The sequence below is a fragment of the Pseudophryne corroboree genome, chromosome 6, assembly GCF_028390025.1.
Source record: "Pseudophryne corroboree isolate aPseCor3 chromosome 6, aPseCor3.hap2, whole genome shotgun sequence".
Taxonomy (NCBI): domain Eukaryota; kingdom Metazoa; phylum Chordata; class Amphibia; order Anura; family Myobatrachidae; genus Pseudophryne; species Pseudophryne corroboree.
The window spans coordinates 102,961,542-102,987,760 of record NC_086449.1 but is presented as its reverse complement, the minus strand read 5'-3'; the positions used below and the strand labels follow the sequence as shown (position 1 = coordinate 102,987,760).

At 49.6% G+C, this 26,219-nt stretch overlaps 1 long non-coding RNA gene across 2 annotated transcripts in view; it reads right to left on the bottom strand.

Moving 5' to 3' along the window:
• Positions 1–26,219, bottom strand: part of LOC134936503 (uncharacterized) — a 196,365-nt gene that overhangs the window by 129,028 nt on the left and 41,118 nt on the right. For both annotated transcript variants that reach the window (XR_010180507.1, XR_010180506.1), the window contains exons 2-3: positions 25,642–25,738; positions 22,902–23,041 (exon numbers count right to left, since the gene is read on the bottom strand). This is a non-coding gene — a long non-coding RNA (uncharacterized LOC134936503). The remainder of the gene's footprint in view (positions 1–22,901; positions 23,042–25,641; positions 25,739–26,219) is intronic.

Here is a 26,219-nt window from a genome sequence, read left to right as displayed (position 1 = left end):
GCCGCGATGCGGCAACTTGCTTTTCAGTATACGAGCATTGTTTTGTCACTTCGGAGTGCCAGTGGCCGAGGACAAAACGGAGGGGCCGGTGTCTTGCCTGTCATTTCTGGGAATCGAGATCGACACGGTGGCAGGCGCGTGTCGCCTACCTTTGGACAAAGTGGCTAAGCTTCGCGACGCCATTGGCCGTTTCATGGGTTCGCGCAAGGTTAAGCTGCGGCAGGCGCAATCCTTGCTGGGCATGTTTAACTTTGCGTGTCGGGTCATCCCGATGGGCAGGGTTTCTGCCGGAAGCTTGAAAGAGCGACTGCGGGGTGTGCCAGACCGTACCACTTTGTACGCTTGTCCGGTGAGATAAAAAGGGATCTGGCCGTATGGGCCTCGTTCCTGGAGGATTTCAACGGTGTGCGCATATGGCAGGCCCCAACGGTCGATAGCGCTAGATTGCAGCTGTTTACCGACGCGGCGGGAGCCTCCGGTTTTGGTTGCTATCTAGAGGGATCTTGGTGCGCGGCATCATGGCCGGTGGACTGGCATCAAGCGGGTTTGACTAAGGACCTTCTGCTCCTGGAACTTTTCCCCATCATGGTTGCGCTGGAAATCTGGGGCGAGCGGCTAGCACATCGCAGCATCTTGTTCAGATGCGACAATCTGGGCGTGGTGCACGCGATTAACAACCAGAGGGCAAAATCGCTGGTGGTGCTAAGGGTGCTAGGGCAGTTGCTGTTGACTTGCCTGCGCAAGAACGTGTGGTTTCGCGCGCAACACGTCTGGAGTCTGGTCTGGAGAATGGGGTCGCTGACGCACTTTCACGAGGGCAATGTGATAGGTTTTCCTTGTTGGCTCCCGAGGCCGACGAAAGGAGTTTTCATTGTCCCGGTTATGTCTGGCAGGTCATCGGGCCGGACTGGAAGGTCTAGCACTGCGATCGGTCGCGCCATCCACGCTTAAAGCTTACGACCAAGCCTGGAGCGAATGGGAAGAATTTGCTAGAGGACGGAAGCAACGAGGTAACAGCGGGCATCGGATGATGCTTTCTTTTATTTGGCAGCTTTATGTGTCGGGCAGGTCTAGAGCAGTGGTTTCCCGGTACTTGGCTGGCATTGCGTTCTTCTGCAAAATTAAGGGCGTTCCCGATGTGACAAAAAGTGGGATTCTGCTTAGGGCGATGAAAGGATGGGCGCGCGTTGCGCCTACGCCGCCTGACAGGAGGCGGCCCATTGATGCGGCCTTGCTGCCGGGCATCATTGGGTCGGTCGGAGCCATCGCATCGTCTATGTTTGAATCGCTGCTTTTTAGATTGGCGTTCTCCATGGCTTACCACGGTGCCTTTAGGATATCGGAGTTGGTAGTGCCTTCTAAGCAAACGGATTCACACTTGCTAGTAGGGGACGTGGTGGTGAGTGGGAGGTCCTTGCTGTGCAGATTGCGACGCTCTAAGACGGACCAAGTGGGGAGAGGCCGATGGGTCACCTTGGTTTCGGCACTTGAGGAGAGCATATGCCCAGTGCGGTTGGCAGTGCAATATGAGGCAGTAAGGCCTGATTGTCGGGGGTCGTGGTTGCTGCACTATGACGGGCTGCCAGTAACGAAGTTTCAATTTCGGTGGATGATGGGTCGCTGTCTGACGAGCTTGGGCCTTTCCCCCTCCCACTTCGGTACACACTCCTTCCGCATAGGGGCTGCGACGGCGGCTGCGGCGGCGGGTCTTTCAGGGTCGCAAATCCAGGCGGTGGGATGATGGAAGTCGTCCTGTTATAAGCGATACATTTGCCCCGTCGCCTGAGATATTTTGCTCAGGCGTAGTTTGTCTTATAAAAATTAGAGTAAGATCATGTTGGTCTTGTGTTTATGCATATGTTATGTTTGCTGTCCGTTGGTTTGTTTACCCGTGTGTGATCCTACTCAGGGATTAGCCACTCGCCGCTGCTGGCGTGAGCCGGCAGCGGGGGTCTGGAGTTATTTTGCGATTTTTGCCTGACTTGACGGACTGAATTCTAATCATTAATTCGGCTGATCTGTTCTAATCTAAGTCCCTCAGCAGGTTTTTTTTTTTTTTTTGAGAAAAAGTTTTTTATTGAATTTTGTACTTTTAACAAGAAATTCGTAAGATATACATTACAGGAATCACGCATTGGCACATATCGTAGTTAATTGTTGAATAGTAGTGATAGAATATCTATCCATGCACAGCATCGAGTGAGTGAATAATCAAGCAGGCATGTCTGCCTATGTATAGAGAGCTGTCAATAGATAGTGTTATGCGCGTGATATGTACTGTAGCTAAGGGCGAAGGAGTAACTCTTAATGAAGTATTATAGCTTATAAAAGAGAAGCAGGGAGTAAACTTAACAATAGAAGTAGGAGAGAGAAGAGGTAAGAAGAGAGAAGAGAAGAGGGGGGAGGGAGGATTGGGAAGGGAGGTAAGGGAGGAATGGTCGGGCGGTCCCATCCGCCTGTGCAATGCGTCAGATTATCCCTAGTTGAATAGGGTATTGTGGTGGTTCTAGTTAGCTTATATGGTAGTTAGCGGAGGTTCAGCACCGAAGTGTGACGTCCAGGGTGACCACGTATTGACAAAGTTATCCGGGGTGTCCCGGAGAACCGCTGTAATACGTTCCAGCCTATAAGTTTGCCATATACCATTAATGGTAGCAGGGGTTGTGGGGGGTGACTGGGACTTCCAGTTAGCCGCAATTTGGCATTTGGTCGTGTTTAAGATATAATTAATTAGCTTCTGGTGGTGGCGAGGGGTGTGAGGTATTGGGCGAGAGAGGAGGGAATAGAGAGGTGACATCGGGATCGTCAATCCGAGTACCTTAAAAATAAGTCTATGGACCCAAGTCCAATATCCCTTAATTTGCGGGCAGTTCCACCAAATATGCAGCAGGGTTCCGCGCTGGCCGCACTGACGCCAACAGCTATCCGAGCAGGAGGGGTAAATTGAGTGGAGCCGCGATGGCACCAGGTACCAACGATAATATAATTTGTAGGCATTTTCTTTCATTCGGACCGAAATGGAGCTCGTGGAAATTTCCTGTCTAATCTTAGACCACTCATCTGATGTCAGGGTTTCACCCACCTCCCGCTCCCACGCTACTTCGTGGGGTTCCTTCAGGGGTGAGTTGTGAGCTAACAAGATTTGGTATATAGTTGAGAGTAAGCCTTTAGTTGATCGGCAGGTGCAGCAGAGGGATTCAAAGCTCGATTTACCTCCCACGGGCGATGTTCCGGGGGAAGAGGCAAAAAAGTGGCGTATCTGTAAGTATTGATAAAAGGTTGAGCGTGGGAGCGAGAAACGGGATTGCAAGTCGCCGAACGTGGGGAATGTATGTAGCGGAGCAATATCCAAAAGGAAGAGTGTGTTACGATTTGTCCAGGAATCAAAGGCTAAGTGGTTCTCCCCCGGCGGGAATGCCGGGTTGTTCCATAGAGGGGTGAGTAAAGGGTGGAAGGAACGTAGCCGGTAAAGACGTGAGCAAAGGTCCCATGTGGCAAGGGTAAATTTCACTGTGGGTAACAGCGAAGAAGCGGGGGGACGGCTATTCGGTCGACACCAGAGCAGGCTGTAGGGGGAATATCTGCGGAGTGTGGTAGCCTCCAGATGCGTCCAGATTCTGTGTCCAGGATTATCGTGCCAAAGGACACATGTGGTTAGGTGAGCAGCTCTATAGTATTTAAGGAGATCAGGAACTCCCAGGCCTCCCTCTAGACGGTGCTTTTGGAGGATTCTCATCTTTACTCTGGGCTTTCGCCCTGCCCAAATGAATCTGGTAATGTCTGCTTGGAGATTTTTAAGGATTGAGGTGGGGACGTGGATGGGAAGAGTTTGCCACAGATATAACAGACGGGGCAGTAGTGTCATCTTAACGGCTGTCATCCGTCCAAACCAGGACAGGATGAATTTATTCCACTTAGTCATATCCTGTTTAATAGAGGTTAAGAGTCTGGGAAAGTTGGCAGCGTATAGGCCGGAGTAGGACTTAGTAAGATAGATGCCCAGGTATTTGAGTTTATCAGCCCGCCAAGCACATGGGAAGGAGGCCTGTAGGAGTCGAAGATCTGGGTCCGCGACATGTAGGGCCAATATTTCGGTTTTGTCTGGGTTAATGTTGTAATTTGAAAACCGGCTGTACGTAGCTATCTCCTCCATTAAATGTGGGAGGGAGGCCGGTGGGTCAGTCAGGGTAAGAATGACGTCATCGGCATATAGAGCAATTTTGTGATTGTGAGCTCCCGACTTGATACCAGATATGTTACGGTTCAGCCTAATTCTAGCTGCCAACGGTTCCATAATGAGGGCGAAGAGTAGGGGGGAGAGGGGACATCCTTGTCGGGTGCCGTTACGTATGGGGAGAGGGTCGGAAGAAAGGCCATTAATTAGAATGGAGGCTGAGGGATTCTGATACAGCGATGTAACGCCTTTGTAAAAGGCGCCATGTAAGCCCATATTTAGGAGTGTCTGTTGTAGGAATGGCCAGGCTACCCTGTCGAAGGCCTTTTCTGCGTCGAGGGCCATGACTAGCGTCGGGAGAGATTTGTCTTGTGCCAACTGGATGAGGTCAATGAGACGCCTAGTATTATCTGCGGCCTGTCTGGAGGGAATGAAACCGACCTGGTCGGGGTGAATGAGGGAGGGTAAGAATGGAGCGAGTCTGTTAGCCAAGATTTTGGCGAAGAGCTTTAGGTCCACATTCAGGAGCGAGATGGGTCGATAGTTCTTCATCTCCAGCGGGTCCTTGTCGGGTTTCGGGATGAGGATAAGATTGGCCCTAGTGGTGGCTGTGTCGAATGAGTTCCCGTCCAGGATTGCGTTAAACAGAGATTGGAGCATGGGGAGTAAGGAGGTTGTAAATTTTTTATAATATAAAGCGGTAAAGCCATCAGGGCCAGGGGCTGCGGAGCGGCGTAGCTGCTGAATGGCCACTGAGATTTCCTCTGTGGAAATGGGGGCATTGAGTGTCAATATATCCGAGTCGGAAAGCTTAGGGAGTTTGCAAGCGGATAGATAGTCTCGGAGTTTAGAGACGTGGTCAGGATCAGTATCTAAAGTGGAAGGGAGATTGGACAGGGATGTATAATAATCCCGAAATTGGGCGGCCATTCGTGATGGGTCAAACGTAGTGGACCCGTCCGCACAGCGCAGAGATACAATGCGATTTTGAGTGCGTTTCGCTCTTAGTTTTTGGGCTAGTAGAGTGTCAGCCTTATCTGATTTCTCGTAGAACCTCTGACGTGCCCACAAGAGTGCCTTGACTGCCTTTTTGGTCCCTCAGCAGGTTTTATGCTTTCACCTCCAGCTGAGTTACTTCATGTTTTACCCCTTTTTATATGGTGGCGGTGCGAGGACTCTGGGATGGAGTCCTCCGCTTTTGGCGGAAAAGAACGGCAGTTTGTTAGTTGTATGGTTTTTATAGGTAGTAAGTTTCAGTGCTATATGGTTTAGGTGCACTCACCTCCATCGACTTAATGGCCGCTCGACCACCCATCCGGGAGGCAGCGGCAGGGCACCCAGGAGCGGTGGGAAGTCACTGTGGGGGTTGTGTTGACACCTATTACCGATTTTGATAGGGTGCTGGACGGTTCGGTCAGTTTACCATTTTAAGTTTACCAATAGTTTAATAGAGCCGTTCTTTTTTCTGCCACCATTATGCCGGCTGATTCGGCATCTTAACAAACTTTTTTTCCAATTACAGGTTTTGCTATGGTTAGGGTCAAATAAATAGCTAGCAATTTTTCTGCCAAAATCAAGTCTCCGTGTCTTTATTTACTGGTATAAGAGGTAACTAAGGTTTACTTGAATAAAGGGGGTCCACCAAATATCACTAGGATGTTTAAGCAACACAGTGTATATCAGGAGACAGCATAACTCCGGAATTGCTGGAGCAATGTACTAAAAAATTGATACACATGTGTCTTACAATTTGGGACAAGCACTGTGGGGGGAAGACACCCCTAGCACACCTAGGGATGAGGCAGCAGCACAGAGAATTTCAGCAGACAGCATAACTGCAGCAATTTACAACAAACTTGTTACACATATCACTTACACTCTGGGAACAAATACTGTGGGAGTCAGACACCACTGGCACCCCTAGGGGTGGGACAGCAGCACAGAGTATGTCAGCAGAGAGCATAATTGTGGAAGGGCTGGAGCAATTTACACCAAACTTGGTACACATAAGACTTACAATCTGGGAACAAACTCTATGGGGGTAGACACCCCTAGCACCCCTTGCAGTGGGACAGCAACACAGAGTATTTCAGGAGAAAGCATAACTCCCGAATGCCTGGAACAATTTACAACAAACTTGGTACACAAATAAGTTACAACTGAGAACAAACACTGGGGGGGTAAGACACCCCTAGCACCCCTAGGGGTGAGGCAGCAGCACAGAGTTTTTCATCAGACAGCATAACTCTGGAATGTGTGGAGCAATTTACACCAAACTTGGTACACATATGACTTACACTCTGGGAACAAACACTGTGGGGGTAACTCACCACTAGAACCCCTAGGTGTGGCCCAGCAGCACAGACTATATCAGGACATGCATGGTATGTCAGTGATGACAGGGCTGCATGTGACAGGGCCAGTGACATGATGTGAGGAGGGGAATGGACGTAGCACGAACCCACACACTGACAGTTATATAGTGTAAGTAGCACGGTCCCCCAGCAGCACAGAGGATATCAGGAGATACATAATGTGCTACGCTATATCAGAAACTGTAAATAAATCGATAATTTCACAGGGGCACTGACATGATGTGAGGAGGGGAATGGAGGCAGCAGGAAGCCACAGACTGAGAGCTGTATAGTGGAAAGAGCAGGGTCGCTTGGAGGACCAAAAAGGAGTCCGGCCACTACACAAAGTGTGTCAGGGAAGCAAGATATGCCTATATACTAGATCTCCAACCAATGTAAATTAACGAACAACTATCATTCTAATTTACCATCCTCATCCCGTAGCGAAGCACGATTATTCAGTTATCTACAATGTTATTTCTGTGTGATTAATATTTACATTTATTTTTGTAAACAGACATTCTTAAAATCCCGGGCAACGCCGGGTACTCCAGCTAGTAGATAAATAAAATGAGTGTCATTAAAATAGTATCACTCAATAACTCAGTTCCCTGGTGTTAGAGCACAGAAAGTATCACAGACACAAAGCATGAGTGGCAGGTTACTGGAAACACGCATATTGCAGGCAGAGAACTAGAGGGTGGAGGAGCCGGCTCGCGAGAGATTAATTAGTTAAGGCAGGCGACACATAACTGGTTGGTGAACTGCAAATAAATGAGGCGGAGGGTAGAGATTTGTTACACTGAGTCTCTAATAAAAAGAAGTGAAACAAAATCTGCAGAATTCTTTTGTTAAAATGACAAATTCATATTTTCCAAAATTTGAAATTGGGGAATTGTGCCACATCCTCTGGGGATTTGCCCCCACTGACACACCTATCCTAGCTTTGCTGCGCACACCTGCTCACTGTGAACCTTTCCTAACTACTCTGGCAGTCAGAACAAGCTGCTTACTGTACTGATGGTTATGCTTACCATACTATCCCTTTAAACAGGGTTCACTACGATATGCCGGCGGCCGGGCTCCCGGCGACCAGCATACTGGCGCCGGGAGCCCGACCGCCGGCTTACTGACAGTGTGGCGAGCGCAAATGAGCCCCTTGCGGGCTCGCTACGCTCGCCACGCTACGTGCACGGTGGCGCGCTATGCGCGCCACACTATTTTATTCTCCCTCCAGGGGGGGTCGTGGACCCCCACGAGGGAGAATAAGTGTCAGTATGCCGGCTGTCGGGATCCCGGCGCCGGGATCCCGTCAGTCGGCATACTGAAGACCACCCCTTTAAACAGGGACATTCATGAATTACACAGATTCTGTGGTTGATTACAACCAGGTGAAATGCAACCTTGAATTAAGCCAGCCACAGAACCTTTGTAATTCAGGAGTGTCCCTGTTTAAAAGGATTAGATCAGGCATGTCCAAACTGCGGCCCTCCAGCTGTTGTGAAACTACATATCCCAGCATGCCCTGACACAGTTTTGCTGTCAGAGAATGCTAAAGCTGTGTCAGGGCATGCTGGGATGTGTAGTTTCTCAACATCTGGAAGGCCGCAGTTTGGACATGCCTGGATTAGATAGTATGGTAAACTTGATAGAGCAGTCTGACAGAATCTGAGCAGTCATCAGATTTTTTTATTGCACATTTCCCACTTAGTTGCAGCATTCTGTAGCGCACGCGGGGGGGGGGGGGGGGGGGAGGGGGTTTCTGAGTACCCAGAAACCGCCCCTGACGGAGCTTTATATATTTATTCAGAGATAGAGACACCAATGTCTCCTTTGCTGCACCAGCCCAGGACCACAGCCGCTGACAGAGCTGCCCGGCGATAGCTGGTTACAGCTATCGGCGCTTCCGCGTCAGGTGGCTTTTATGCATACTTGCCTACCTGACCCTCTCCATGAGGGAGAAAATGCTCTGTTCCTGGACTTTCCTGGTAATGTATGATTGCCATCACCTGTGGTGAAACACCTTTCTTATCAATTAACTAGCTCACCACAGGTGATGGCAATCATACATTACCAGGAAAGTCCAGGAACAGAGCATTTTCTCCCTCATGGAGAGGGTCAGGTAGGCAAGTATGCTTTCTCTGACGTCCTAGTGGATGCTGGGAACTCCGTAAGGACCATGGGGAATAGCAGCTCCGCAGGAGACTGGGCACATCTAAAGAAAGCTTTAGGACTAGCTGGTGTGCACTGGCTCCTCCCCCTATGACCCTCCTCCAAGCCTCAGTTAGATTTCTGTGCCCGACGAGAAGGGTGCACACTAGGGGCTCTCCTGAGCTCTTTGTGAAAGTTTTAGTTTAGGTTTATTATTTTCAGTGAGACCTGCTGGCAACAGGCTCACTGCATCGTGGGACTAAGGGGAGAAGAAACGGACTCACCTGAGTGCAGAGTGGATCGGGTTTCTTAGGCTACTGGACATTAGCTCCAGAGGGACGATCACAGGTTCAGCCTGGATGGGTCACCGGAGCCGCGCCGCCGTCCCCCTTACAGAGCCAGAAGAGCGAAGAGGTCCGGTGAAATCGGCGGCAGAAGACGATCCTGTCTTCAGATAAGGTAGCGCACAGCACCGCAGCTGTGCGCCATTGCTCTCAGCACACTTCACACTCCGGTCACTGAGGGTGCAGGGCGCTGGGGGGGCAGCGCCCTGAGACGCAATAAATCGATAAAACCTTATATGGCTAAAATAAATGCATCACATATAACTCCTGGGCTATATGGATGCATTTAACCCCTGCCAAAACATATAAAAAAACGGATGATAAGGACGCCGAGAAAGGGGCGGAGCCTATCTCCTCAGCACACTGGCGCCATTTTCCCTCACAGCTCAGTTGGAGGGAAGCTCCCTGGCTCTCCCCTGCAGTCACTACACTACAGAAAGGGGTTAAAAAAGAGAGGGGGGCACAAATTAGGCGCAGTATAAACAATACAGCAGCTATAAAGGGAAAAACACTTATATAAGGTTATCCCTGTATATATATAGCGCTCTGGTGTGTGCTGGCAAACTCTCCCTCTGTCTCCCCAAAGGGCTAGTGGGTCCTGTCCTCTATCAGAGCATTCCCTGTGTGTGTGCTGTGTGTCGGTACTTTTGTGTCGACATGTATGAGGAGAAAAATGATGTGGAGACGGAGTAGAGTGTCTGTAATAGTGTTGTCACCCCCTAGGGGGTCGACACCTGAGTGGATGTACTGTTGAAATTGCGTGACAGTGTCAGCTTTGTATAAAAGACAGTGGTTGACATGAGACAGCCGGCTACTCAGCTTGTGCCTGTCCAGACGTCTCATACAGGGGCTCTAAAGCGCCCGTTACCTCAGATACAGACGCCGACACGGATACTGGCTCCTGTGTCGACGGTGAAGAGACAACCGTGATTTCCAATAGGGCCACACATTGCATGATTGAGGCAATGGTAAATGTTTACACTTTTCTGATAATATGAATACCACCAAAAAAGGGGTATTATGTTTGGTGAGGAAAAACTTCCTATAGTTTTCCTGACTCTGAAAAATAAAATGAGGTGTGTGATGATGCGTGGGTTTTCCTCCGATAACAATTGATAATTCTAAAAAGTTATTGGCAGTATACCTTTTCCCGCCAGAGGTTAGGGTGCGTTGGGAAACACCCCCTACAGGGGATAAGGCGCTCACACGATTGTAAGAACAAGGGCTCTACCCTCTCTTGAGATGGCCGCCCTTAAGGATCCTGCTGATAAAAAGCAGGAGGGTATTCTAAAATGTATTTACACACATACTGGTGTTATACTGCGACCAGCAATCGCCTCAGCCTGGATGTGCAGTGCTGGGTGGCGTGGTCGGATTCCCTGACTGGAAATATTGATATCCTAGATACAGTATATTATTGCCTATAGAGCAATTAAAAGATGCTTTTCTATATATGCATGATGCACAGCGGAATATTTGCCGACTGGCATCAAGTATAAGTGTTTTGTATTCTAGTAAAGTGGTCAGGGATTCCAAACGGCATTTGGAAGTATTGCCTTAAAAAAGGGGATGTACCCTAGGTCGCCTCTCAAAATAAGACGCCGTATTATCAGGCGCAGTCCTGGTTGGCAAGCGGACAAAAGGGTTCCTCTTTTCTGCTCGTGACAGAGGGAGAGGAAAATGGCTGCAGAGATCAGCCAGTTCCCAGGAACAGAAACCCTTTTCCACCGCTGCCAAGCCCTCAGTATGACGCTAGGGCTTTACAAGTTCAGGCACGGTGGGGGCCCGTTCTCAGTGAATTTCAGTGCGCAGTGGGCTCACTCGCAAGTAGACCCCTGGATCCTTCAGGTAATATTTCAGAGGTACAAATTGGAATTCGAGACGTATTCCCCTCGCCGTTTCCAAAAGTCTGTTTTACCGACGTCTCCCGCTGACAGGGAGGCAGTTTTGGAAGCCATTCACAAGCTGTATTCCCAGCAGGTGATAATAAAGGTACCCCTCCTGCAACAGGGAACGGGGTATGATTCCACACTATTGTGGTACCGAAGCCAGACGGCTCGGTGAGACCGATTTTAAAATCTAAAATCTTTGAACACTTACATACAGAGGTTCAAATTCAAAATTGAGTCACTCAGAGCAGTGATTGCAAACCTGGAAGAAGGGGACTACATGATGTCTCGGGACATCAAGGATGCTTACCTTCATGTCAAAATTTACCCTTCTCACCAAAGGTATCTCAGGTTATGGTACAGAACTGTCACTATCAGTTCAGACGCTGCCGTAGGGATGGTCCACGGCACCCCGGGTCTTTACTGAAGTAATGACCGAAATGATGATATTCCTTCGAAGGAAGGGAATTTTAGTTATCCTTTACTTGGACGATTCCCTGATAAGGGTAAGATCCAGAGAACAGTTGGAGGTCGGTGTAGCACTATCTCAGGTAGTGTTGCGGCAGCACGAGTGGATTCTCAATATTCCAAAATCGCAGCTGGTTCCGACGACTTGTCTTCTGTTCCTAGGGATGATCCTGGACACAGTCCAGAAAGAAGGTGTTTCTCCCGGAGGAGAAAGCCAGGGAGTTATCCGAGCTAGTCAGGAACCTCCTAAAACCGAACCAAGTCTCAGTGCATCAATGCACAAGGGTTCTGGGTAAAAATGGTGGCTTCCTACGAAGCAATCCCATTCGGCAGATTCCACACAAGAACTTTCCAGTGGAACCTACTGGACAAATGGTCCGGGTCGCATCTTCAGATGCATCAGCGGATAACCCTGTCACCAAGGACAAGGGTGTCCCTCCTGTGGTGGTTGCAGAGTGCTCATCTTCTAGAGGGCCGCAGATTCGGCATTCAGGACTGGGTCCTGGTGACCACGGATGCCAGCCTGCGAGGCTGGGGAGCAGTCACACAGGGAAGGAATATCCAGGGCTTATGGTCAAGCCTGGAGACAAAAATATCCTGGAACTAAGGGCCATTTACAATGCCCTAAGTCAAGAAAAGCCTCTGCTTCAGGGTCAACCGGTATTGATCCAGTCGGACAACATCACGGCTGTCGCCCACGTAAACAGACAGGGCGGCACAAGAAGCAGGAGGGCAATGGCAGAAGCTGCAAGGATTCTCTGCTGGGCGGAAAATCATGTGATAGCACTGTCAGCAGTGTTCATTCAGGGAGTGGACAACTGGGAAGCAGACTTCCTCAGCATGACCTCCACCCGGGGGAGTGGGGACTTCACCCAGAAGTCTTCCAACTGATTGTAAACCGTTGGGAAAAACCAAAGGTGGACATGATGGCGTCCCGTCTTAACAAGAAAATGGACAGATATTGCGCAAGGTCAAGGGACCCTCAGGCAATAGCGGTGGACGCTCTGGTGACACCGTGGGTGTACCAGTCAGTGTATGTGTTCCCTCCTCTGCCTCTCATACCAAAAGTACTGAGAATCTTAAGAAGGAGAGGAGTAAGAACGATACTCGTGGTTCCGGATTGGCCAAGAAGGACTTGGTACCCGGAACTTCAAGAGATGCTCACGGAAGACCCGTGGCCTCTACCTCTAAGAAAGGACCTGCTCCAGCAGGGGCCTTGTCTGTTCCAAGACTTACCGCGGCTGCGTTTGACGGCATGGCGGTTGAACGCCGGATCCTGAAGGAAAAAGGCATTCCAGATGAAGTCATCCCTACCCTGGTCAAAGCCAGGAAGGATGTAACCGCAAAACATTATCACCGCATTTGGCAAAAATATGTTGCGTGGTGTGAGGCCAAGAAGGCCCCTACAGAGGAATTTCAACTAGGTCGTTTCCTCCATTTCCTGCAGACAGGACTGTCTATGGGCCTAAAATTAGGGTCCATTAAGGTTCAAATTTCGGCCCTGTCGATTTTCTTCCAGAAAGAACTGGCTTCAGTACCTGAAGTTCAGACATTTGTAAAAGGGGTACTGCATATACAACCTCCTTTTGTGCCTCCAGTGGCACCTTGGGATCTCAATGTTGTTTTGAGGTTCCTTAAGTCACATTGGTTTGAACCACTCACCACTATGGACTTAAAATATCTCACATGGAAGGTGACGATGCGGTTAGCCCTGGTTTCAACCAGGCGTGTGTCAGAATTGGCGGCTTTTATCATATAAAAGCCCTTACTTAATGTTTCATTCTGACAGGGCAGAATTGAGGACTCGTCCTCAATTTCTCCCTAAGGTGGTTTCTGCTTTTCACATGAACCAACCTATTGTGGTGCCTGCGGCTACTAGGGACTTGGAGGATTCCAAGTTACTTGACGTGGTCAGGGCCCTGAAAATATATGTTTCCAGGACGGCTGGAGTCAGAAAGTCTGACTCGCTGTTTATCCTGTATGCACCCAACAAGCTGGGTGCTCCTGCTTCTAAAGCAGACTATTGCTCGTTGGATTTGTAGTACAATTCAGCTTGCACATTCTGTGGCAGGCCTGCCACAGCCAAAATCTGTAAAAGCCCATTCCACAAGTAAAGTGGGCTCATCTTGGGCGGCTGCCCGAGGGGTCTCGGCTTTACAACTTTGCCGAGCAGCTACTTGGTCAGGGGCAAACACGTTTGCTAAATTCTACAAATTTGATACCCTGGCTGAGGAGGACCTGGAGTTCTCTCATTCGGTGCTGCAGAGTCATCCGCACTCTCCCGCCCGTTTGGGAGCTTTGGTATAATCCCCATGGTCCTTACGGAGTTCCCAGCATCCACTAGGACGTCAGAGAAAATAAGATTTTACTTACCGATAAATCTATTTCTCGTAGTCCGTAGTGGATGCTGGGCGCCCATCCCAAGTGCGGATTGTCTGCAATACTTGTACATAGTTATTGTTAACTAAATCGGGTTATTGTTGTTGTGAGCCATCTTTTCAGAGGCTCCTTCGTTGTTATCATACTGTTAACTGGGTTCAGATCACAAGTTGTACGGTGTGATTGGTGTGGCTGGTATGAGTCTTACCCGGGATTCAATATCCTTCCTTATTATGTACGCTCGTCCGGGCACAGTATCCTAACTGAGGCTTGGAGGAGGGTCATAGGGGGAGGAGCCAGTGCACACCAGCTAGTCCTAAAGCTTTCTTTAGATGTGCCCAGTCTCCTGCGGAGCTGCTATTCCCCATGGTCCTTACGGAGTTCCCAGCATCCACTACGGACTACGAGAAATAGATTTATCGGTAAGTAAAATCTTATTTTTATGTCCATATCACCTGACACGGAGCACTCGTCATAACTATCTAAACATGCTGCAGTCGGGCAGCACCAGCGCGCCGCAATTACATCGCCTCCCAGCTTGTAGATAGAGGGAGGGTTGCGCCACCCGGCAGGGTCACGAATGTGTAATTATGCTGTGTGTGAGTGTGCTGTGTGTATGTGTTTACTCTGTGCTTTTTTTTGTAAGTGTGCCATAAGTATGTATGCTACAGTGTGTGTGTGTGTGTGTGTGTGTGTGTGTGTGTGTGTGTGTGTGTGTGTGTGTGTTTGCTTAGGTATGCTGTGTGAATGTGTGTACTGTATACAGTATACTATGTATGTCACATATATGCAATATATATTTTAAAATGTATGTATGCGTAGATGTGTGTATGTATGTATATGTGATATATACAGAAACCCTGCCGTGAAAATCATGCGTTTGCCCCTGGAATTCTGAAAGAATAAAGCACGGAATGCGTAGGCTTGCCATAATAGTCCTTTAATCTGAGACACCTACTGTATGATTTACACAGGTTCTGTGGCTGATTAAAACCAGCTTAAATGAAGGCTTGAATGTAGGCAACCACAGAACCTGTGTAAATCATACATTTCTCGGATTAAAGGGATATTATAGCAAGTGTAGGAATGTGGCATGTGTAGAAGTTGAAACATCTTTTCAGTTTATTTATTAATACTGGGTTTTGAGGTCTCAAAACCTGATTGAATTGTTAAAACTTATATTAAACCAGATGAAGACCAATCCACAGGTGAATAAATACTTGGGGCGAGATTCAAATGTATTTGTGGCCGGCAGCTACTAGATGTAGCCCAAATGAGCTACAATCTGCTGTCAGTGTCTACATTTCAGCTCGCACCCGCTGGGGGTGGCGAGCTGAAATGTGTGAAAAGTGATCCGTTTGGGTGCCTATTAGTTTAGTCGGGTTTAGCAGCTTTTTGCAGCTAAACCCGACACTAATGGGCACGATCAGCGCGATAGGGGACAATCAATTGTATATCACCCCATGCAATCTCGCATCAATTTAGACGGAAGATCGGGGGCGGTAACAATTGAATTCCCCCTTTGGAGTTAGATTTACTAAAGCATCTAGAAATGAAAAGTGGTGGTGTTGTCCATAGCAACCAATCAGATTCTTTCTATCAATTCTCTATTGTATCCTAGAAAATGAGAGACAGAATCTGATTGGCTGCTATAGGCAACAACACCACTTTTTTTTTTTGTAGAAGCTTTAGTAAATCTGCCCCTAGGACCAAAGGCGGATTTAGAACTCATGGTGCCCTAAGCAAGATACCGGTTTGGAGCCCCCTCCCTCAAACAGATACTAACTTCGTCCTTGGTATATACTGTATGCACCTTCCCTACCTCCCAACATTTGCAGATGCCCGAGAGAGAGTCCAGTGCGTGGCGAAGCCACTGAAAAGGGTGTGTGGTCTGTGTGAAAAGGGCTTGGCTTTGTGGGAGTGCTGCAATCATGAGCCACGCCCCCATTTTTCATCACTATGGGGGTATGGCCAGCGCTCAGTGAGCTGCTGGCATACCCCCTCTCCCTCTGTCTCTAGTGAATAGATGCACACAGCATCTATTCACCGCTGCTCTGTTAGGCAGAGCAGTGACTACAGGAGCCTCCCAACTGCCCTCCCCCACCACCACCTCGGGACACTGCGACCCACGGGTGGGACAGCGGGGCAGTCCCAAAAAAAGGGACTGTCCTGCGAATATCGGGACAGTTGGGAGGTATGCCTCCCATTCCCACGCTGCCCACAGTTCTACATATACAAGTAATGAACCACAATTTGTAAAAAAAAAACGAGTTTCATGGTAAGAACTTACCCTTGTTAAAACTCTTTCTCCGAGGTACACTGGGCTCCACAAGTCTGTCCAGACTTGGGGTAGAGTAGGATCTTGATCCGAGGCACCAACAGGCTCAAAGCTTTGACTGTTCCAAGAATGCACAGCGCCGCCTCCTATATCACCCCGCCTCCCAGCACAGGAGCTCAGTTTAGTTAACCAGCCCAATGCAGTAGCAGGAAAAGAGACGACAACGGTTAGTAGCCACATACACCACACTCTCACGAGAAGAGAAGTGTCAGCGGCTAATGCCATATCAACCCAAAGAAGCTAAGTGCGTCAGGGTGGGCGCCTTGTGGAGCCCAGTGTACCTTGCAGAAAGAGTTTTAACAAGGGTAAGTTCTTACAATAAAACTTGTTTTCTGCTGCGGGGTACACTGGGCTCCACAAGTCTGGACAATGGGGATGTCCTAAAGCAGTTCCTTATGGGAGGGGACGCACTGTAGCGGGCACAAGAACCCGGCGTCCAAAGGAAGCATCCTGGGACGCGGCAGTATCGAAGGCATAGAACCTTATGAACGTGTTCCCGAAGGACCACGTAGCCGCCTTGCACAATTGATCAAGAGTCGCACCACGTTGGGCCGCCCAAGAAGGTCCAACAGACCGAGTAGAATGGGCCCTAATGTGAACAGGAGCTGACAGACCAGCCTTCACATAAGCATGCGCAATCACCATTCTAATCCACCTGGCCAGGGTCTGCTTGTGAGCAGGCCAGCCACGTTTGTGAAATCCAAACATAACAAAGAGAGAATCAGACTTTCGAATAGAAGCAGTTCTCTTCACATAGATACGGAGAACCCGTACCACATCCAAAGACCGCTCTTTGGGAGACAAATCAGGAGAGACAAAAGCTGGAACCACAATTTCCTAATTAAGGTGGAACGAAGAAACCACATTAGGTAAATATCCGGGACGAGTCCTAAGAACCGCCCGGTCATGGTGAAAAATCAGATATGGGGAACTACAAGACAAGGCACCCAAATCCGACACTCTTCTAGCAGAGGCAATAGCCAGCAAGAACCCCACCTTAAGGGAAAGCCACTTAAGGTCAGCTGAACCAAGAGGTTCAAATGGAGGCTCCTGCAACGCCTCCAAAACCACCGACAAGTCCCAAGGAGTCCCAAGGAGCCACAGGCGGGACATAGGGAGGTTGGATACGCAACACACCCTGAGTGAAAGTATGAACATCAGGTAAAGTCGCAATTTTTCTCTGAAACCACACCGACAAGGCAGAAATATGAACCTTGAGGGAGGCCAGACGCAGGCCTAAATCTAGGCTCTGCTGTAGAAAAGCCAAAAGTTTGGCTGTACTAAACTTGGAAGCGTCATAATGGTTAGATGCGCACCAAACAAAGTAGGAATGCCAGACCCGATGGTAAATCCGAGCAGAGGCCGGTTTCCGGGCCCGCAACATAGTTTTAATGACCTCTTCAAAAAAACCCTTAGCTCTTAAGACGGAAGCTTCAAGAGCCACGCCGTCAAAGACAGCCGGGCTAGGTCCTGGTAGACACAGGGGTCCTGAACGAGGAGGTCTGGGCGTTGTGGAAGTAGAAGTGGACGCTCTGACGATAGGCCTTGCAGGTCTGAGAACCAGTGCCGTCTGGGCCACGCCGGAGCTATGAGAAGCAGATTTCTTTTTTCTTGCTTGAACTTCCGAATTACCCTGGGCAGGAGTGACACCGGAGGGAACACGTACGGCAGCCGAAACCTCCACGGCACTGCCAGCGCATCCACGAATGCTGCTTGAGGATCCCTTGTCCTTGCTCCGAAGACCGGAACCTTGTGATTGTGTCGAGATGCCATCAGATCCACATCTGGAAGACCCCACCTTTCCACAAGAAGTTGAAACACTTCTGGATGGAGGCTCCACTCGCCGTCATGCACGTCCTGACGACTGAGAAAGTACGCTTCCCAATTCAGGACTCCCGGAATGAATATTGCCGATATTGCCGGTAGTTCTGCCCAACGTAGAATCCGTGAGGCTTCCTTCATTGCCAAACGGCTTTGAGTGCCACATTGATGATTTATGTAAGCCACTGTGGTGGCGTTGTCCGATTGTACTTGAACAGGACGGTTCTGAATCAAATGCTGGGCTAGGTTCAACGCACTGAAGACCGCCCGCAATTCCAGAATGTTGTTCAAGAGGAGACATTCCTCCTTGGTCCACTGACCCTGCAAGGAGTGCTGCTCCAGCACCGCGCCCCGACCTCTTAGACTGGTATCTGTCGTCAACAGGACCCAGTTGGATATCCAGAAGGGACGGCCTCTGCACAATTGTCGGTCCTGGAGCCACCAGAGCAGCGACAGACGGACCTCCGGAGTCAAAGAGATCATTTGAGACCTGATCCGGTGAGGCAGGCCATCCCACTTGGCTAGAATCAGCTTCTGGAGGGGGCGAGAATGGAATTGAACATACTCCACCATGTCGAATGCTGATACAATGAGGCCCAGCACCTGCATTGCCGAATGTATCGACACTTGCGGACGAGAAAGGAAGCAACGAATCCTGTCTTGAAGTTTCAGGACTTTCTCCTGAGACAAGAACAACCTCTGGTTGTGAGTGTCCAACAGCGCTCCCAGATGCACCATGCTCTGAGCAGGGACCAGGGAGGATTTCTTCCAGTTGATGAGCCACCCGTGGGCTTGTAGCAACCGGACCGTCATATCCAGATGACGCAGGAGAAGATCTGGGGAATTTGCCAGGATTAACAAGTCGTCCAGATACGGCAGTATCCTGACCCCTTGACGCCGGAGTACCACCGTCATCACCGCCATAACTTTGGTGAAGACTCGTGGAGCCGTTGTTAAACCAAAAGGTAACGCCCGAAACTGGTAATGGAGGTTACCAATAGCGAACCTCAGGTATTGTTGATGTGACACTGCTATAGGAATATGCAGGTAAGCATCCTGTATGTCCAGGGAGACCATGTAGTCCCCAGGTTCCAAGGCCAGAACTATAGAGCGAAGGGTTTCCATACGGAATTTGGAAACCTTCACAAACCTGTTCAGTGCCTTGAGGTTGAGAATGGGCCGGGAGGACCCATTCGGTTTCGGGACTAGAAACAGCGGAGAATAGTACCCCTGGCCCCTCTGAGCAAGAGGCACCTGTACTACGACTCCTGTATCCAGGAGGGTCTGTACCACCGAATGCAGAGTGTTTGCCTTTGTCTGGTCCGACGGGACGTCTGTCTGGCAAAATTGATGAGGGGGTCGGTTTTTGAAGGCTATGGCGTAACCTCGAGTGACGACTTCCCGTACCCAGGCATCTGAAGTGGTCTTCAACCATTCCTGGGTATACCCTAGAAGCCGGCCCCCCACCCTGGGATCCCCCAGGGGGAGGCCAGCCCCGTCATGCGGCAGGCTTATCGGTCTTGGCTGCTGGCTGACGGGCAGCCCAGGCTCTTTTGGGCTTCGGCTTACCAGGTTTGGAAGTGCGGGCCTGCTTATGGTACGCCTGACCTTTTGCTTTACCTGAAGGACGAAAGGGGCGAAAGGACGTGCCTTTGGCGTTCGACACAGAAGGAGCTGTATTAGGCAGACAGGCAGTTTTGGCAGTAGCCAAGTCAGCCGCTATCTTATTTAAGTCCTCCCCAAACAGAATATCCCCCTTGAAAGGGAGTACCTCCAGGGTTTTTCTAGAGTCCAGATCCACAGACCAGGATCTCAGCCACAATATCCTGCGAGCCAGGACTGACGTAGTAGAGGCCTTGGCTGCTAGGATACTGGCATCAAAAGCCACCTCTTTAATATAGCGAGAAGCTGTGACAATATATGACAAGCATTGTCTAGCATGGTCAGAGGAGATTTCAGCTTCTAACTCCAAGGCCCATGCTTCAATAGCCTCTGCCGCCCATGTAGCTGCAATAGTGGGCCTTTGTGCAGCGCCCGTGGGGGTGTAAATTGCTTTTAGACAACCTTCGACACGTTTATCCGTAGGCTCTTTTAGAGACGTGACGGTAGTGACAGGTAGAGCTGAGGAAACCACCATCCTAGCCACATGTGAGTCTACTGAAGGAGGCGTTTCCCAATTCTTAGACAGCTCTGGCGCGAGGGGATAGCGAGCCAGCATCTTCTTTTGAGGCACAAACTTCGTACCCGGGCTTTGCCAGGGTTCCTGACATATATCCACTAGGTGGTCAGAGTGAGGTAAAACTTGTTTAATCACGTTCTGACGCTTGAACCTATCTGGTTTCTTAGGAGGAACGGATGGCTCGGGATCATTCGTAATCTGAAGAATTAACTTAATAGCCTCCAAAAGATCAGGAACATCCACATGTGAACTACCCTCCCCATCAGCCGTATCTGAGTCAGAACCTGTGGGGTCAGTGTATGTGCTGTCTTCATCAGACGAAGTGTCAGTGACAGCAGTGGATTGTGAGGAGACGAGCGCTCGTTTAGAGGACCTCTTGGACTTAGGCGAGCGATGGTCAGACTTTTTAGTAGTCAGGGACTGGTTCAACTTCTTTAATTGAGCAGATAAATTGTCCGCCCACGGCGGGTTAGCTGCAGGGACCACATACGGTTGTACCAGCATTGGGGGTCCCATAGGGGGTGTTAGTTTATGAACTAGCATATGCAGAAGCGTGAAAAAAGCGGCCCACGGAGGGTCAGTATGTGCCTCCGTTGCCACAGTCCCACTGGGGGGCAAGGAGCCCCCAGAACCAGAGCCCACAGCTGCTATATTCTCCCCATATGTGCCTGTGGCTTCAGCAACACCAGCAGTGTGTTCCGCCCCAGAACCGTTACCCTCAGAAGCAGACATGATATAACTTGCAGTATGAGGTAACACAGTACAATTATTAGCAGCACTATATCTCTAAACCCAAACCCCTGCGCAGTGTAGTCAGCACCAGCAGAGATAAAGGAGAGATATGGTGACTAAATCACAGAGAAAAATACGTAATACAGTATATCTTTGTGAAAATCCTATATAAGATAAAACCTGACGCACCAAGCCCCTCAGGTTATAGAATATAGGGATAGCAGGTTGAGTGAAAGCATACCTCCCAACTGTCCCGATTTTCGCGGGACAGTCCCGTTTTTGGGGACTGTCCCGCTGTCCCACTTGCGGGCCGCAGTGTCCCGCGGTGGGGGGGAAGCAGTTGGGAGGCTCTGTCTATCGCTGCCCTGCTTAGCAGAGCAGCGGTGAATAGACGCTGTGCGCATGCGCACATCGTCTATTCAGTGCAGACAGGGGGAGAGGGTGCATGCCAGCGGCTCACAGAGGGCTGGGCATGACCCCTCAGTGACAAAAATGGGGCGTGGCTCGCGGTCGCGGGTCCTCCCGTGAAGCCACGCCCCCTTTCCATAGGGCAACGCCTCTTTTCATAGGCCCTTTTCACGCGTGCGTCCCTCTTTGAAAGCAGGCAAAGTTGGGAGGTATGGTGAAAGACACGAGATGGACACCACTCAGCTATCAATGCACACACAAATAGTCACAGTTTGTACAATGCAGAGGTTATTACAGACAATAATACTGCACTGGACTAGCTTACACAGCTATATAACAATAGATATAACACTACACAGTAAGAAACTGGATGTATATCACAGGGTAATTGTACTAGAAAACCCTTGACTAAATGCACTCTTTCTTACTAACACTAACTAAAAACGCAGGTAGAATACTTAAGTGTCATGTAAAGGCACAGCGCTGACAACCAGGCGGCTTTACATAGAAGGATTTACCCAAGCAGTCCCAGGAACAGTGAGCTGAGGAGTAATGGCGCCGCAGACACTGACAGGGAGTGAGGAAAAGACAGAGATGCAGCTCCAGGGCGGGAACACTTGCTGGAAATGGCGCCCTGGGGCTGGGGGAGGGGCTTCAGGTCTAAGCCTTATCCCCCTTGCTGGCAAAACCACCGGGTACTGTGGGCGATATTAAAATCGGTTTTAAGAGAAAACCTGACCTGCGCCCATGCCCTGGTGATCTAGTGGGATCGCCTGTATCCACAGTGTCCACCGCCAGCGCGCGCGGCCCGCCTCCCACTGACTGCGCCGGATCGCGATAAAGACCGGGTCCCGCGAGCGGGACCCACTTACCACCTCCCGAAGCGCGGCCACGCGATCCTGGAGAACCCCAGCCGTGTGTGTCTAACATGAAGAAAACCGGAGCCTCCGCTGCAGGTACCCGGCAACCAGGGCTCGGGAGTGTACAGCGCCGCTGGGGAGAGCTGGAGCTGCAGCAGTGAAAGTCACAAGACATTTACCACCGCTGCTGCCCTTGAAGTCTTCACTTTTTACCTCATAAAAAGCTTTTCTCAGGGCTGCTTGGAGCAGCCCCTCTGTTAAGTGCCTGCTTACTGCAGCACCAACTGACAAACTGAGCTCCTGTGCTGGGAGGCGGGGTGATATAGGAGGCGGCGCTATGCAATCTGGGAACAGTCAAAGCTTTGAGCCTGTTGGTGCCTCGGATCAAGATCCTACTCTACACCCCATTGTCCAGACTTGTGGAGCCCAGTGTACCCCGCAGCAGAAAACGAGTTTTATGGTAAGAACTTACCCTTGTTAAAATTCTTTCTGCGAGGTACACTGGGCTCCACAAGGCGCCCACCCTGACGCACTTAGCTTCTTTGGGTTGATATGGCATTAGCCGCTGACACTTCTCTTGTCGTGAGAGTGTGGTGTATGTGGCTACTAACCGTTGTCATCTCTTTTCCTGCTACTGCATTGGGCTGGTTAACTAAACTGAGCTCCTGTGCTGGGGAAAAAAATCTCTCTTTCTGATTCTCACACAATATTACATTCCCCCCATAGTGTGCCATAGTTGGGCACTTTAACAACTCGCAAAGCTCTCAGCTGACACAATTTGTTCCCCCAAAAGCCATCACCTACCGAAAGAGAAGGCAAAGAAAGCATTGTGTGTCCAGCATCTCTGCTCAGGTCCCCACCACTGTATGAACACCCCACTTCTTCTTCAGCCCACAGTGCTTCCTGGCACTCTCAGCTTCAGCTTGCGAGGGTAGGGGGGGTTCCTGCAATGGGGGGGGGAAGTGCGGCAGGGTTTTTCTGCGATCAGAACATTTCACACATTACAATGTGCAGGTCCATGGGCAAAACTAGAGCTATTGAAGGCCTCTGTAGGCTATGATAGCTTTGCCCTGTCTTGATGGGGGTTCTCTCTGTGCAATATGTGGTTAACTGGGAGTTCTCTCATGCCAATATGCGGCAGAGGACAATACTTGCTGGGATGGAGTCAGGATCCCGGCAGTCGGGGTCCTGGCGGTCTGAATACCAATGGCGGGATCCCGACCGCCAGAATGCCGGCAGCGCCGCCACAGCTATTCCCACTCCTGGGTGTCCACGACACCCATGGAGTGGGAATAGAACCTGTGGTGAGTGCAGTGAGCCACCAAGGGGCTTCAATGCGCTCGCCCCCCCCTGCCGGCATTCTGGCGGTCGGGACCCTTGCGTCGGTATTCTGATTGCCGGGATCCCGTACCCAACCCTGCTTGCTAGTTATGATATTGGTTGTTTCCACTATAGAAAATGTTACTTATGGCCATCATTTTGTGTAGTGAGAACACTGATTTGCATATGTTAGAAAGTACATAAAGTACTAAACATGTATTTGTCTGACTTATGCATGCTATACTGGTCCCAGCACAGTATGACTGAGCTCTACCATATACAATAATCACCAGATATTGCCGGTCTGCATGATGCACATTTAACCATAAGTACATGGATTACCAGCACTGGGTAACACAGTTGCACTGTATAATTTTATCATGTGTTGAATAGATCAAAGATCCCTTCATGTACAGTACATAATTCAAATACATAAAGATGTTACCTCTGTGCTGTTATCTCTGTTCCGCGATGGGGGGTGGGGTTGGAGTTTTCCGTTACGGGGTGGGTTGGGGGTTTCCCGCAATCAGGGGGGATCGGGGGTCCCCGCGGTGGGGGTGTTCCTGCAATGGGGGGAAGGGCTTGGGCTTCCTGTGATTTTTTGGGGGTGCCGCAATTTGTGTGTGCTGGGGTTTCCTGTGACTTTTGGGGGTGCTGCGATTGGGGGGGCTTGGGTTTCCCATGATTTTCGGGGGTGCCGCAATGGGGGGGGGGGGGCTGGGTTTTCCCACAATTGGGAGAGCTGGGGTTTCCCACGATTTTCAGGGGTGCCACAATGGGGGGGCCCCACAAATGTTGGGGGTGCCACAATTCTCCCCATAGGAGCCTTGAGGGGAGAGACAGAAGAAGAAAAGCGAGCTGATGGAGGGGGGAAGTCAGGAGAGGAAGACGATGGGAGAGATGGGAAGCATAGGAAGCAGGAGCTAGCTGAAGCAGGTCCTGGTGGAGCTCCGGTCAGTAGGCAGCAGCGTCAACATGTGTCCCGATGTGACAGTATACCCCACCTTATTTGATCTATGGGCAGGAAGTCAGTTAGGGGAGGAGTAGTGGAAAGGGCTTCAGTGGGACGGCAGCTGGCTTGCAGACTACGGACTAGTATAACAGGAAATAGGTTTTCCTGTCTAAAGGATGGATGGACTGTATTTTGTGGGGCTTGGCGGCGAGCAAAGCAAAAAAGTTAGCATTTGGGCAAAACCATGTGCACTGCAGGTGGGACAGATATAACATTTGCAGAGTTAGATTTGGGTGGGTTATATTGTTTCTTTGCAGGGTAAATAATGACTGCTTTATTCTTACACTGCAATTTAGATCTCAGTTTCAACACACCCCACCCAAATCTAACTCTCTCTGCACATGTTAATGTTATATCTGCCCCACCTGCAGTGAAGCATTGTTTTATCAAATTGCTAACAACTCTGAATAAACCCCCAAATGCACAATGTGATCTGTATGGATGAGTCTTCAGAAGAAGACTTTTCCTTTGTTTCAGAGGCGGATTGTCCATTATGCAACCTTGGCTCCTGTTTATCGCTAAGTGGACACAGACAGGACCAGACTACTGTAACCCACTTTTATGGGGGGGGGGGGGGGGGGGAGGGGGTTGGCCAGTATCTTGGCGCGGGCCCTGTGATGTATATCAGGCTCTGCTGTGACCTCATCACAAAAGTCAACATCAAAATAATGGGGCATAATTATTATATACATCAAGGGGTCACTGCATTATTGCTTTAAGGGGGGTACTCACGGAGCGATATTCTAAGCAATCTGACTAGATTGCTTAGAATTTAAGCATTATCGCTCCGTGTGTACCCTCTACAGCGATAGTGATGCGCAGCCCCGCGCATCGCTATCGCTGCTGCTAGATTGGCCTGCATGCAGGCCAATCTAGCGGATCGCTCACTTCACCCGCTGGGTGAAATAAGCGCCCCCCCCCCCCTCCCCGTCTCCCCCCGCACGCTCGTCATAGATCGCGGTTTGCTCAGCACACATCTCTCCCACATCGGCCCGTCTATATGGGCCTTTAGACTTCAGTTCTACTGCACATGTAAGCCACCTCCCCTCGTCACATAAGTCCCTATTCCTTCTGACTGACCCCGAAAAGCCTTACGTTAACCCTTACCACTCTAATATAGTTTAACTGAGGCAAGCATTCATTGATATTAGCAATTAATGGAGCTATTTCAGCAGGAAAACATATATAGCGGTAGAAGAACACTTTGCCTACCATTAAGCATGGAGATGGTCCTATTATGCTTTGTGCAGTAGCCATCAGCACACGAAATATCATTCAGTTGGAAAGAAGAATGGCTTCAACCAAATACCTACAAACATAGAAGTTAAGAAGTAAAAGTTGTGACTATATATCCCCAAATAAACCAGGATATTATTATTATTATTATTATTATAATTATTATTATTATCTTTTAATTATATGGCACCACCTGGGTCCTATAGAGCAGGCCTGGTCAATCTGTGGCTCTCCAGCTGTTGTAAAACTACAAGTCCCATCATGCTTTGCCACAGTTTTGCCATTAGGGAATGCTAAAACTGTGGCAGGACATGCTGGGATGTGTAGTTTCACAACATCTGGAGAGCCACAGGTTGGCCATGCCTGCTATAGAGAATCAAAAATACACAAAAAACATATTATGGTTTCACAAAATTACTTAAAGAAAACAAAGGAGGGAAGGCAATGTAGAACTTACATTATAGAGGAGCTGTGGGTGGACCCCAGGGGGGAGAGGTGAGTACAGAGTTGAAGCGATAGAAGGATGGATGGTAGTTAGGAGGAGGGGTGGTAGG